The 13369-nt window shown below is 44.1% G+C and overlaps 1 protein-coding gene across 3 annotated transcripts in view; it reads right to left on the bottom strand.

The window, feature by feature from the left end:
- PACSIN2 (protein kinase C and casein kinase substrate in neurons 2) overlaps positions 1-12860 on the bottom strand; it is a 50523-nt gene extending 37663 nt beyond the window's left edge. For 2 of the 3 annotated variants that reach the window (XM_083440834.1, XM_083440833.1), the window contains exon 1: positions 12710-12849. The gene's annotated coding sequence lies outside the window, so the exon portion shown is untranslated. Of the gene's footprint in view, positions 1-12709 lie in introns of all 3 variants that reach the window. The other variant, XM_083440835.1, reaches the window with a different exon arrangement.
- Between the last annotated feature and the right edge of the window lie 509 nt (positions 12861-13369).

Genomic DNA, 13369 nt, shown 5'->3' on the forward strand with positions numbered 1-13369 from the left:
CTCACGGCACATTTCATCATTTCCTGTTGGCAGCTAAACTCCTTGTAGCTCAAGATAAGGTCATTCTTTCAGACTGCAGATCTCTTCCCCCACCAGCCAAAAGCTTGGTTGTTTGTTTGTTTTTTACTGCTTATATACTGCAGTTTCTGCACTAACCTGCCTCTCCCAAGAAATTGAAAATATCTGAAACTAAGAAACAAAAAATATAATCGGTTGGACAAAGAATTACTCAGCAGATCTTATGTTATACCTATTATGTGCACATATACGGAAAGGAATTGTGCCTTATTTTTATTTCATTTCCCAGCCACTACCTCCTAGGCAACTCACAGTCTAACGACAGCTAGTCTGACAAATTATAAATCCAATTTTCAGTCAACATAAGACAAGGTGATGAGATACCCCCTTATTCCCTAGATTTTAATGAATTCTATATTTCCACATAGAATGATTAATCTTTAAAAAGTATATTATGATCAACAGCACCAATTAACGCTATTTTTCTTGTTCAGACGCACACACATGAAGACTAACAATGAAGGAGTTTCCTTTACGTCACCTTCTTTATAATTACATAGTTTGATGAAGATCACAAGATAGTGCCTTAAAAAAAACCAACAAAGTCTGCAGGAGCTCAAGGTTATGCTAACATTATGCAGGCATTTTTTTCCTGCAGCCTGAAGGATTTCAAGCCACTACTAAATAATATGGAACCCATACATATTCACCAGATACAGTCTATATTCCAGAAAAAGGTTATCTTGCCCACCCCCCAAATACCAAGATTCAGAAAGAATTGTGCAAAATTATTCTTTTCTTTTCACTTGCCAACATCCAAGCAACCAACAAAATAATAAAGTGAACAGAAACATAAATTAAGGAATACAAGGTCCAAAGCCGATCAATGAAAACTGATATGTTGCAGATCAACAAATCAACCAATCATGACATGGTCAGGAATATAAAACGAACTTGGAGCCTGAAAAATGAGTCAGCAGCATCAAAGAAGTGCTTCTTAGGTGGGTATTCACTTAGTGGGACAGTACCAGCAAAGAAGCCTAAGCCTAAACACCTGCCTAACCCCCCCCCCCCGGAATGGGATGGTCTTAATGAATGGACAGATTTACATGGGATATCCAGTACTGCTAATCTATCAGATACAGTGGCACCTCGCAAGACGAATGCCTCGCAAGACGAAAAACTCGCAAGACGAAAGAGTTTTTCGTTTTCTGAGTTGCTTCGCAAGACGGATTTCCCTATGGGCTTGCGCCTTTTTTTTAAACCGCCAATGCATTCCTATGGGAAACCGTCAATACACAGTGGTGCTTCGCAAGACGAAAAAACTCGTAGAACGAAGAAACTCGCAGAACGAATTAATTTCGTCTTGCGAGGCACCACTGTATTCATGAACAGCAACCCCAATTGCACCAAAAAAAGGGAAGTTTCAAAGCCCCAGTGAAAACTGCAATACCATACTAGCCAAGCAAAGGACAATCACAGAATGCCTTATGGTGGTTTATTTAAAAATACAGTGACTGGAATGCCACAATATCTTCAGTTTTACTAATACATTGGGGATGCAGAATTTTGTTTTCAAGTGAGACAGTGCTCTGCAATCAGACTGAGTGGGCGAGGAACCTGATCAAAAATATCTTAGATGAGTTTACCACAGAGCTGGCTGAAATGTAATGTGTCCAGAGTGGAAACTACACACATATTTTAAAAAGTTCTGAAAATGCTTTTTTTAAAAAAGTGTTTTTAAAAATACATTGAATTTTCGCCATCTAGCGTCACATTGTATACTGCACTTAAAACACACCTAAAACGTTTTATTTCCAGATGTATAGCTGAGTCCCAGGAAGACAATCTGCAAAGAGGTTATCACCATTATCACCTTTTGCACTTAAAAAAATAAATCCACCCATCTTTATGTACAAGGTGGTGGACACTCATTTCTTGGAGGTTTTGCCTCAGATTTGAAGCAATTACTGACAGCATAACTAGGTCAGTCATTCAGGCCATACTCAAAATCTGAAAGAACACAGAAATTAGGGCAATAACCATTAGTATTCAACACCTACAAGACTGTGATTTCATTGATAATACAGTGGTACCTCGGATTAAGTACTTAATTCGTTCCGGAGGTCCGTTCTTAACCTCAAACTGTTCTTAACCTGAAGCACCACTTTAGCTAATGGGGCCTCCTGCTGCCTCTGTGCTGCCGGAGCACGATTTCTGTTCTCATCCTGAAGCAAAGTTCTTAACCCAAGGTAGTATTTCTGGGTTAGGAGAGTCTGTAACCTGAAGCGCATGTAACCTGAGGTACCACTGTACCAATATCTGCATTTTCACTCACCCACACACACCCAGCGGAAGTTTGGGAAAGCTTTCTCCCTCTGGAAAACTGGGAACTTCTAACTCTTCCCTGACACTAATGTCATAAACCAACAGAGACTTGATTTTACATGTTTGGCTTCTTCAGAGGTCAAACTATACATGTTGTGTATTAAATACCGTATTTTTCGCCCTATAGGGCGCACCGGCCCATAGGGCGCACTTATTTGGGGGGGGGGTTATTCCCCCCCCCGAGCTTGCCAGGCTGGGGGTGGGGGAAGCCCAAGCTTCCCCCGACACCAGCCGCCATAACGGGTCCGGGTGCGATGGCGAGGTTGCATTCAATCTCGCCATCACTCCCGGAGCTTGCCGGGCTGGGGATGGGGGAAGCCTGAGGTTCTCCCGACCCCAGAACGGGTCCGGGAACGACGGCGAGCTTGCGCTCAACCTCACTCCCGGAGCTTGCTGCGATCCAAAGCCCGGGGAGCGCGGTGCTGTAGCCCGCTGCACACCCCGGGCTTAGGGCAGCTATCCGCAAGCCTGCGGCGCCCAGCGGGAACTCCCGCAGGGCTCCGCAGGCTTGCGGATAGCTGCCCTAAGCCCGGGGTGCACAGTGCACCCCGGACTTCGGGCTGCAGGCAGCTATCCGCAAGCCTTCAGAGCCCGTGGGAGTTCCCGCTGGGCTCCGCAGGCTTGCGGCTAGCTTCCTGAAGCCTGGAGAGCGAGAGGGGTCGGTGTGCACCGACCCCTCTCGCTCTCGAGGCTTCAGCGAAAGCCTGCATTCGCCCCATGCCCCATAGGACATTTCCCCTTCATTTTTGGAGGGGAAAAGGTGCGTCCTATAGGGCGAAGAATACGGTACTTCAAAAGACTTTTCCAGTAGCCCAAAGTAGCTAAAATGAAAAATTATTCATTGAAGTGTGTTTGTAGCCACTTCTGATATGTAAGTAACCAGTGTTTAAAGAACAAATTCTCCCCAACTTAACAAATGTGTGGCACAGTGTGGAAAGGATTCTGAAATGTTGTCCTGGTGACCTTTATAAACTTCTTATTGTATGCCTAGCCACTTGCTATTCTACAGATGGTCTCTATCAATTTACGGTATACTTCTAATGCACACTGAGAACTTGATCAATGCTCTAAATAAATCTACATGTTAATATTTATGCCAATGTACCTTATATTTTTGGTATAATCTTTTCCCCAAGGTGGGGAGGAGAGCAGCTAATAGATGAGAACAACAGGGAGGGACCGGATATTCCCAGGAAAGGAAAGGGCTAAGTTCTAGCTCAGATTGGGAGGAGGGGAGATACAAGCCAGCTCTAGGGAGGAGGGTAGGAAAAAGAACGGGAAAGCGAAAGGAACAATGGCGCCATAGCCATTTTCAGGGTGGCTGGTCACAGAGAAGCAGAGCCCAGGAGGTATCTGAAATAAGGGACTCTGAGGAAGAATAGTTAAAGATAAGAACCGTTTGCAAGATTGTTTGTTAATACGCAATAAAAAGTTATAAAAGAACAAGAAGCGTTTGTGTGGTGATCTGAAGAGGACAACGACCAGCCCTGACAATTAGGAATTTTCCTAATTCAACTCCCCCCCCCCCCCTGAAAAAGCCATCTCTCCTTTTGGGCAAAGGCTTCAAGCAGCACAAGAGAACAACATCACTCCACCGTTGTATGTCCACAGCTTCTGCATGTAAGAGGTTCCACCTATCTATCCTGGCTAATAGACTGATCCATCCTTAATAAGACAGCACCTTTATTATTTATTTTATTTTATACCGTACCATCTGTGTACACAGCATTTTACTACGAACAGGTATGACAGGTTCCTAATGTCCCTCACCCTGAGGAGCTGCCAACCATCTAGCTCCCAATATTCAGGCTAAGGTGGTCTCCCTCAACCACCACCCCCCAAGGCTCATTCCTAGCCATCTTACTCTGACGGGAAGAGATGCTTAGTTTTCAAAAAATATTTCCCCCTGTACTTTGTCTGAATTAGTTTATTACATAATCAATTCAGGATTCTTGTTTAATATTTCTGTGTACACGCAGGGCAACAGAGGATGGGGAGAAATGGAGGCCCATGCAGGTAGGGGAAGAATATGTGATTATTTCAATTACACGTTCTTTGGCTTAGCTACAGAAAGATACAGATTCCGGGCCAGAGTCAACTAAGTAGTTACACTAATGGGAGCCAGTCCAGTGAGTCCTGCTGGCACAATGGGGCTCTCCTTCCGTGGTCGTTTTTCAGCAGAGTTTGGACGGCCTCTGCCGAGTATGGTCTAGTTCAGATTCCTGCATCATAGCTGTCAACTTACAGATTTGAAAATAAGGGGCCAGCAGCCTCAAAAATAAGGGATCAGCAGCCAAAATAAGGGATTTTGGGTTAGCTTATGCAGAAATCCACCACTGATGGAGCCATGCTGCTTTGGCTGCGACTGGCTGTGTTTTGCAGGGGGTTGGACTAGATGATCCTAAGGGTCTACGACTCCCACCAAAGAAGAGTGGGAGACAAAACTGATGAACGACGTCCAGATGGCAAAGCTTACAGGAAGAATTAGAAACCAGGAAGAGGACCTCTTTAATAAAGAATGGGGAAAGTTTATAATTTAGTTGAAAAGCTATTGTAAAGAATTACGTACATTGGTAGGATTGACAGAAAACTTGTAGTAAAAATTTGAACTATGGATGGACAAATGATTTATAAAAATAGAGTTATGAAAGGATGCGAGGGGGGGAATCACTACATTAAGATGCTGCACTGGTTGGAGGGGATGCTAAGCAGCACGTCGGGGCTGCCGTCGTCCTGGCGCGAGGAGTTCTATTGGACCTTCCCCGCCCGAGAGAGAGGGAGGGAGGGAGAGAGACTCTCGCCCACGCCACCCGTGAGCCTGGCATGTGGCAGTTGCGGTGCGGTCACTGAAGCGCTGCCCTTCTGCGTCCCTCCCCATCCCCTCCTCTTCCTGCTCCCTCAGGCCGCCTCCTCAGCCGCCGCCGCTGCCGCCTCTGGCTTCCCCTGGCGGAAGTCTCGCAAGAGAGGGACTGCCTGCCCGCCCACCGCCACCCGTGTCCTCATGACGCACCCCTGAGGGGGAAAAGAGAGAGACGGGGACGTGGCAGCTCGTGCGCAGCAGGGAACCCCGAGCCGCTGCTTCCCTCCCGAGCCGGGCGAGCATGAAACCCAGGAAATTTAAGGGACATCATCAATCCGGGACAGCAGCATGAAACAGCGCTGGGATAAGGGAGTTTCCCGCCAAATAAGGGACGGTTGACAGCTATGGACTAGATGACTCCCCAGGACCCTTCCAACTCTACAATTCCAGAGTCTATACCCTATCTAAGCTAGAAAGGCATCCCAATATATTGTGGGATTGTATTCAATGTAAGAACACGGCTCTTTAATATAAACTGTTCACAGTACTACTTCCTCTGCTGATACCCTAAACCAGAGTCTGCACAGCTCGCATCTGAACGGATACTACCATTACCTAGCCACAACCAGGTGCCTAAAGTGGAACAGCACCTTCTCCAAAGTAGAACACCAGATAGCAATTAGCTTTCACATGCAACAAGTTCAGTTATTCTTCTTTATCTCTCTCTTTTGCTAGAAATCTCTGCTCTTACAGGCATTCATCTTAATGTTTGGGGCTTTGGTTATTTCATTCTATGAGGTAGTTCTGCAAGTCTGAGATAAGGGAAGCAGGTTTTTCATCTGCCCTAAAACCTACCAAAGGGGGTAAGAATATATGGCATGCAGCCTAACAGGAAGCAGAGCTTAATTTTCCCAACATATTCTTTCCACACTATTTTGTGAAGAAACTCTGAGGGCAAAACTATTTAGAAGCAGCCTGTAACATGATCTTACTGCTATTTCATGGGTCAGAGTATGAGTGATGCGCTAGAGGCCTTATTTTAAGGCAAGAACTGTATTCTCGGGAATATACAAGAAGAATTGACCATTATAACTTAACTATAGCCCTGTCCAGAATTATTTGCAGTACAGTACGGCGGGTTTCATGTTTAAGTATTGCCACCTTCCTTGCTCCAAATTACAGAAAGTTTTATGAAGATTTTGAGCAGATCCCTGAATAATTTCATTTCATACTTCCTCTACTGTGGCCCATCAATTACCATTTGAATTCACATTTTTTCATTTAAGTGGTAGAAGAAATATGTGTGGAGAGAACTGCTAATAGTGATCTCAATTATCTGCTTGCTAGTGATTATATAGTCAAAAAGGCTCCATCCATTCATAAGAGGGAAGTTTAAGCATGCTAAGAGAAACCCTGAGTTTTGCAGAAGTGCACAAAACCTTTAAAATAAAAGACTAAGGATGGCATACAAACCGGCATGATGTCCTGAGAGCCCATGTGGTGTAGTGGTTAGAGTTCTGGGAGACTAGAGTCCATAGCCCCACACAGCCATGCAGCTGACTGAGTGGCCTTGGGCCAGTTACTGCCTCTCAGCAGTTCCTACTTCGCAGGGTTGTTGCGAAGATAAAATGTGAGAGTGGGAGAAACCGTGTGTGCCACCTTGAGCACCTTGGAGGAAAGGTGAAATATAAATGTAATTTAAAAAATGGCAAAGGTTTCACTCTGCCCATGCAATGAGCTTTCACTCACCTAACAGTATTTTCCATTTCTTTTTTCCTCCCTGAGAGTTGGGGACTCTGCAAAGCAAATTTCAGGGAACCTGGGATGGGGGAGAGGAAATACTGTCTTATCTGCTCATGTGTGGAATCATGGATATTGCCCTTAAGGGGCAACCAACCCAAAACAGTTCATTGGGCACTAAGCACAGAATGCTGATGGAGAAAAATAAAACAGAGGATGGGGAATAGAACGGTATGGTTGGAACATCGAACCAAACCACACTGCACTGCAGATGCCACTTGTTTTTCCAGATTAAAAATAAATGTAATATTAATGCCAAAAAAACCCATACCTTTATACTTCTGCCTTCATCTTATTCCCTGCTTACTTTCCACTTTAGAAAGTTTACGTAGTATAATGTGTTTTTATGTTGGCCACTAGTAACATCCGTGTTTTCTCCAGGTATTTCAAAAACTAGATTGTTTAAATTAAGCTTAATTTGCATACTAGCTATGCAATAACCATTAAGTCAAATAAATAACTGATAGCATTAAAGCTAGGTAGTAAATCAGGTAAATGCCACAGTTAAACCACACACAATGTAATTTGTGCTGCTTTTGAGTAAGAAGGCATATGGATCATTCCACTGTTTACAATCCATAATTCTTTCCTGACATGTTACCAGGTTGTATGCCTTTTCAGAAGGAAAGCATGCAATGCACTGCTATCTCAGAACAGAAAGAACTAAGGAAATGTAGCTCTTGATGCTGGTTATTGTGGTTTCTATGGGAATACAACACTTGTCACAGTTCTGATATAGTGATGAAATTAAGTTCCTTGGTTGATTAACCTTTAAAGACATGGACTTTGTGTCATTATCAAGGCTCATGAAGCACTAACCTGTATTTCCAGTTGAACTACAAACTATACAGTACTTCCACAGGGATTAATATATTTCCCTAGACATATTTTAGATGACAAACTTGTACCTTGTCTAATGCTCCCCAAATAAACTACTGGGATAATAGATATTTATACAAACTTTAGTAGTGCTTTAAAATTCATTAGACTGTCTGCTTTTTCTTTTGAGGGGTACACCAAAACTTTTTTTCATAAAATGTTTGCCTTAAGCCAACTTGCAAGAGGCATAAGCAATATGAATTCACTCAGACTATTACCCCAAATATATGCTGATTTTCAGACAAAAGGAATCAAAAGCAGTGATTTTCATATTAGATGTGGAAGACGATGCGATAAATCAGTCTAAATCACAATTGAAGTGGCCAAAAGAAAGCCTTCCCAAACTGTCATTATGAATGTCAACTACATATATCTGTCTCCTTTGGATTCTCACATTGCTTCACGCAGCTCAAGATGGTAGACATGGGGCTATTCCACTTTATCCTCTACTGCACTGTAAGGTACATTGGATATGCCATTGTCTCTGAGCCTAAAGCCACCTAGTGAGCTTCATGGCTGAATTTCTACCTTCTACCTATTGCCCTGCTTCTCAGCAATGCTTCTTGTTTCCCTCTAGGGAAGTACAACTCAGAGTCATCCAAAAATGGAAACCTTTTCTATCTTGAGAATTTTATCAGGAGGGATCTCTTAGAACCCAGGGTTGAATCTGACCCAACAGCTCTGTTACTTGTCTACCTTTGGTCATTCTTCCATACATGCACTGGAATTCACTTAAAGTGTCTCAATATATATAGCATGTGAAGGGGGGGACCCCAATTCATAAGCAGCTAAAGCATCCTAAGAGACCTTGGAGAGTCTTGTTTTTCCCCCTAGACTGAAGTTACACCCAACTTAAGGTCTATTTAGCAAACAACATTTCTTACCTTCTCAAATGCTTGTATAGCCTACCACCCTACCCTGCCAAGCCAAGTCAGCACAACTAATTACAGGTCACATACATGAAATCAACCAAATGCCTCTAAAGCAAATGTTTGTCTAAGTAAGAAAGAGTCATGCTTTTATAATATGTAATCTGAACATAGTGCAAGGAGCAGGCAGTTCCACAACTCTAAACTCACACAGCAACTCCAGTTTATGCTGTCAATACACAAAACAAGTTTCACTTTAAAATACATAATTGAAAGTCAAGTACCACCAAACTTAAATGGTTATTAATATATTTGCATGGAAGTCCTACAGTAGCTCATAGTTTCAAACTATGCATAGACTGAAGGCCTGCTCAGATGCTACTTATCAGCAAAAAAAATCAAGCAAGCACAGGTCTTGAACACAGTGAGGGGACAACAGAAGAACCCTAACTTACATCTCAGTAGCCTTTAGGCAAATGTGGCAGTCTTCACTGCACTGTACAAGAATCAGATTTTTAAAAAATGTTTGTTACTAAAGCAGTTTCAAAGCATACAGTGTTTTATCTTGCCACAATAATTTTTAAATTCTGTTGACACATTCAGACAGCATACATATCCCACAGTGTTAGAAATTGGGATAGGAAAGCTATTTGCCACATGGCTCCTGGGTTACGGGCACAAAAACAGAATGGCTAGTCACCATTTTTCTCCCCAATGCAGCAGCACTTTCTGTTTTTTGAGAGAGAGAATATATTTGGTTCTTTTCGCAATTTGTGGTATTTAGAGGGTTGTGACCAGCCACAGCAAAACAGGTCATAAAGAGAACACATTGGGACTTAAGTTTAGGCATGCACAGGACAGCAACACCCAGTGAACTTCATGGCTGAGTGGGGATTAGAACCCGGGTCTCCAAAGTCCTAGTCCTACAGGCACTCTAACCAAGACACCACACTGGCTCTCACTGGGGTGAATCATAGCAAAGCAGCTAGATCTCCCCTGCTGCTCCCCACCTCTGCAAGAGAGAAGCAATCCATTTGTTTGCAAACCACAAAGTGTCTGTCCCCTCACAACTGCTTCTTCACAGCTCATTTAGCACATCAAAAAGCTTCCTGGGGAGCAAACAGAAAGGGAATGCTAGCCAGAGATCTCAAGATCTCCTTTGCTAGGTGGAGTGAGTCACAAAAAACCGGCTGGCAACCATTTAATTTCGAACACTGATTCCACACAGTATAGTAAAATTGGGTAGTCATGCAACAGCAAAGAATCAAACCATTCAGTGTTCTCCTGGCCTATCAGTTCATTCCTTCTCCTCCAACCAAGACTATGTTAACAATGGAAGCTAGGAGTTCATTTTGCACTTCAACTGAATTTAAACTCAGTAACTACTGACACTTGTGAAACAGCCTGCAAGAGTAACCATTTGGCATATTACATAATCTGCACGCACAACAAGTATACACATTTCTGTATGACAAGAGTTCGTTCCCCTTTCGTGGCAACTCCTCCTAACTAGGAAGCTCCCTTTAAGACTAAAAGCTGTCTCATTTAGATCAGCACAATACTGTAGCTAGATAATGATATAGACGTTTTTATAGTCTCAAGGGTCAGGCCTGTATTGCAGATGCCATAGCAACAAAAACTGTCCATTTGGACATTAGGTCAAGCAACTGTTACAGAAGGCTGCTTATTTTGGTTTAATGTGTTGTCTGAATTAATAAGTCAGTGTTTGTGATTAGCAGAAAAGCCAGAAAGATTGCAAAGTATGACAGTATCTCTTGGAAGATATATATCTTATCAAGAAGATCAGGTAAGGTCCAGGTATTTATTGCAGTCCTCCATATTCACTGTTCTGAAAACTTCAGCTATGTTATGCAGTTTTCTAAGATTTCTAAGTTAATTCATAATAAGTAAAAATTAAAAAGTTGGGTTAAAGTTCAAGACTGGGTTTTTGCAACACACATCATTGCAAAGTCATTAATATGGCTTGTTGAATAATAAGGGAACGGAAAGATGGTGAAGAAAGAAAAGTTTCCTGTCCCCTCCTGACCTCTGAAGTCACCTACGCCCCCTGAAAATCATCTCTGGATGGGGGGAGTCCTCATGAAAGAAAAAAAAATTGGAGGAGTTTAAGACATCATGGTGGAGGGAGATCAGCCAGATCATGGATCCTAAAGTAAGTTAACTTAAAGAAATCCACAGAAGTGTTTTCTACCCCTCCACTCCCATGCACACCATCTCACATGGTTCTGGAACCCCCTTCTGATTCTCTGGACAGACTTTTTGAGACAGGTGGCTTCATGAGGAAGAGGATATCGGAAACTGTCCTCCCACAAACCTCTCTAAATTAGCTTAGGATGAAAACAGTGATGTATGGAAGTGAGAGCTGGACCATAAAGAAGGCTGACCGCCAAAGAATTGATGCTTTTGAATTATGGTGCTGGAGGAGACTCTTGAGAGTCCCATGGACTGCAAGAAGATCAAACCTCTCCATTCTAAGGAAATCAGCCCTGAGTGCTCACTGGAAGGACAGATCCTTAAGCTGAGGCTCCAATACATTGGCCACCTCGTGAGAAGAGAAGACTCCCTGGAAAAGACCCTGATGTTGGGAAAGATGGAGGGCACAAAGAGAAGGGGATGACAGAGGACGAGATGGTGGGACAGCGTTCTCGAAGCTACAAACATGAGTCTGACCAAACTGCGGGAGGCAATGGAAGACAGGAGTGCCTGGCGTGCTCTGGTCCATGGGTTCACGAAGAGTCGGACACGACTAAAAAACAACAGGATGAAAGCCTCTATCCAGAATGTCCACCACCACACAATTATCATACCGCTTTTCACAAGATCTCAAATGGAAACAAGTATTAAGTACTTAGAACATGAATAAAAATATAAAATGTCATGACCTAGGTTTTTACTGCCAGTGATAATTCCCACTATAAAATATAAGACTTAAATCTACTGATTACAGGAATACGCTAAACTAACGTAGATTGTAACAGGTAACTTATTCAAGTATAACTTATTCAACTAAGGCTTCTCTTAAACGACAAGGGCCAGGATCTTGAGAATGCTGAGAAACTAGATTTCATTTTAATGAGAGCAAATTGGCTTCACAAAAGGGCCTCAAGGCTACACTAGGCCAGTTTGCAGCAAACAGCTCCAGGCTAGAAAATTTAAAGCGCAAGAGCTAGGAAATGTAGCATATTTAATGAACAACTCTGATCCCCAAAACCTTCAAAAGACATATAGCAAAGTTCATATATATATAGAGAGAGAGAATATTGAGACTACACTCAACAACTCAACCTTGCATTTCTATATTGAAATAAAGCCTTTTGGATAGTGGCAGCCTTTATAGTATTCCTAAGAAATCTATGCCAAGCTCATTGTACTAAGTAGACTCTTAGAAAAGTTAGTAGAGACTAATCTCTTCCACCAGGTACCCAAATAAAAAAAATTGTTCTCAGCATTCATTCTTGTTCTCATTTTTAAAACTGAAGTTGCTATTCTGATTTATACTATTGTATGTAGTTTTACTATAGGAGCTGATTTGCGGGCTTTAGGGGACCCAAAAGGAAGGCATACGGAACATTGAAAAGTGAACATTTCATCCTCATGAAGATGGGAGCAAGTCTCAAGTTTCCAACATACATGTTTCCCAAATCAATGAACTGCCTGGTGCACTTAAGGCAATCAGATGGGTGGGAACATTTCCCAGCTCTTCAATTTGTTTTGTTGCAGCTCCTGAAAGGCATTCTCAATTAGGGCTGGGGGCAATTCTAGAAGAACTAAGCAAAATCTATGGCCAAGGTTAGAATCACATTAGCCAGCCTCTGATTTCAATCCGAAGCAAAGCTGGAGAAATGAATCCAAGTGGAGCAGGCAAGCACCTCCCCCCTCAGGACACGAGCAGAGGAAAGACAGAGCCGGACACAGGTCTGGATTCAAAGCTCACCTTTTCGTCTCCGGGGAGCCTTAGGCCAGCTGCCCTCCGTCCTGCCCTCCGCGCCGCGTCCGCCCTGCACCTCGACGCCCGAGCGAGTCCGCAGCCTCCGCCCCGAAGCAACTCCCTTCTCCCGCCCGCCTCCTCCTCCGCCCGCCCTCCCGCGCTGATTGGCCGCCGCAGACAGGGCGCTGCCTCCCATTGGCCAGCCCGGCGCCCCGCTTACCCGTGTTCTTCCTCCGGGAGCTGTCGATCAAGGCTGGCTTCCTCGCACAGGCTGAGGGCGGTTCGGGATGGAGCCGCGAGCTGGGAGGCGGGGCTTCACGTCCTCCTCTTCTGGGGGCGGGGCTTAGCAGAGCTCGTCCTGGGACGCGGCGCTGGTCTTAGGCCGAGTGACACACGCAGCCAGCGCCTCAGCCTCATGCCCAGCAGCCGCCTCTGGGCTGGGGCTGGGCGCAGGGGGCCCCGGGCCCTCGGCAGGTAGATCCTGTGGCCCTTGGCTGCTCTGCTCTTCCGGGGCGGGGAGGCCAGGCTGCTCTTGCAGGGACCCCACGTCCTGCAGCTGCTTCGCCTCCTCCTCTGACTGGTGGGGCAGAGAGCTCTGGTCTTCTTCTTCATCTGCCCACTGGATGTGATTGGTCTTCTTCTTGCTTTCCCTTTTTTTAAAAGTTT

This window comes from Podarcis tiliguerta (genome assembly GCF_965153285.1).
Source record: "Podarcis tiliguerta genome assembly, chromosome: 5".
NCBI lineage: Eukaryota > Metazoa > Chordata > Lepidosauria > Squamata > Lacertidae > Podarcis > Podarcis tiliguerta.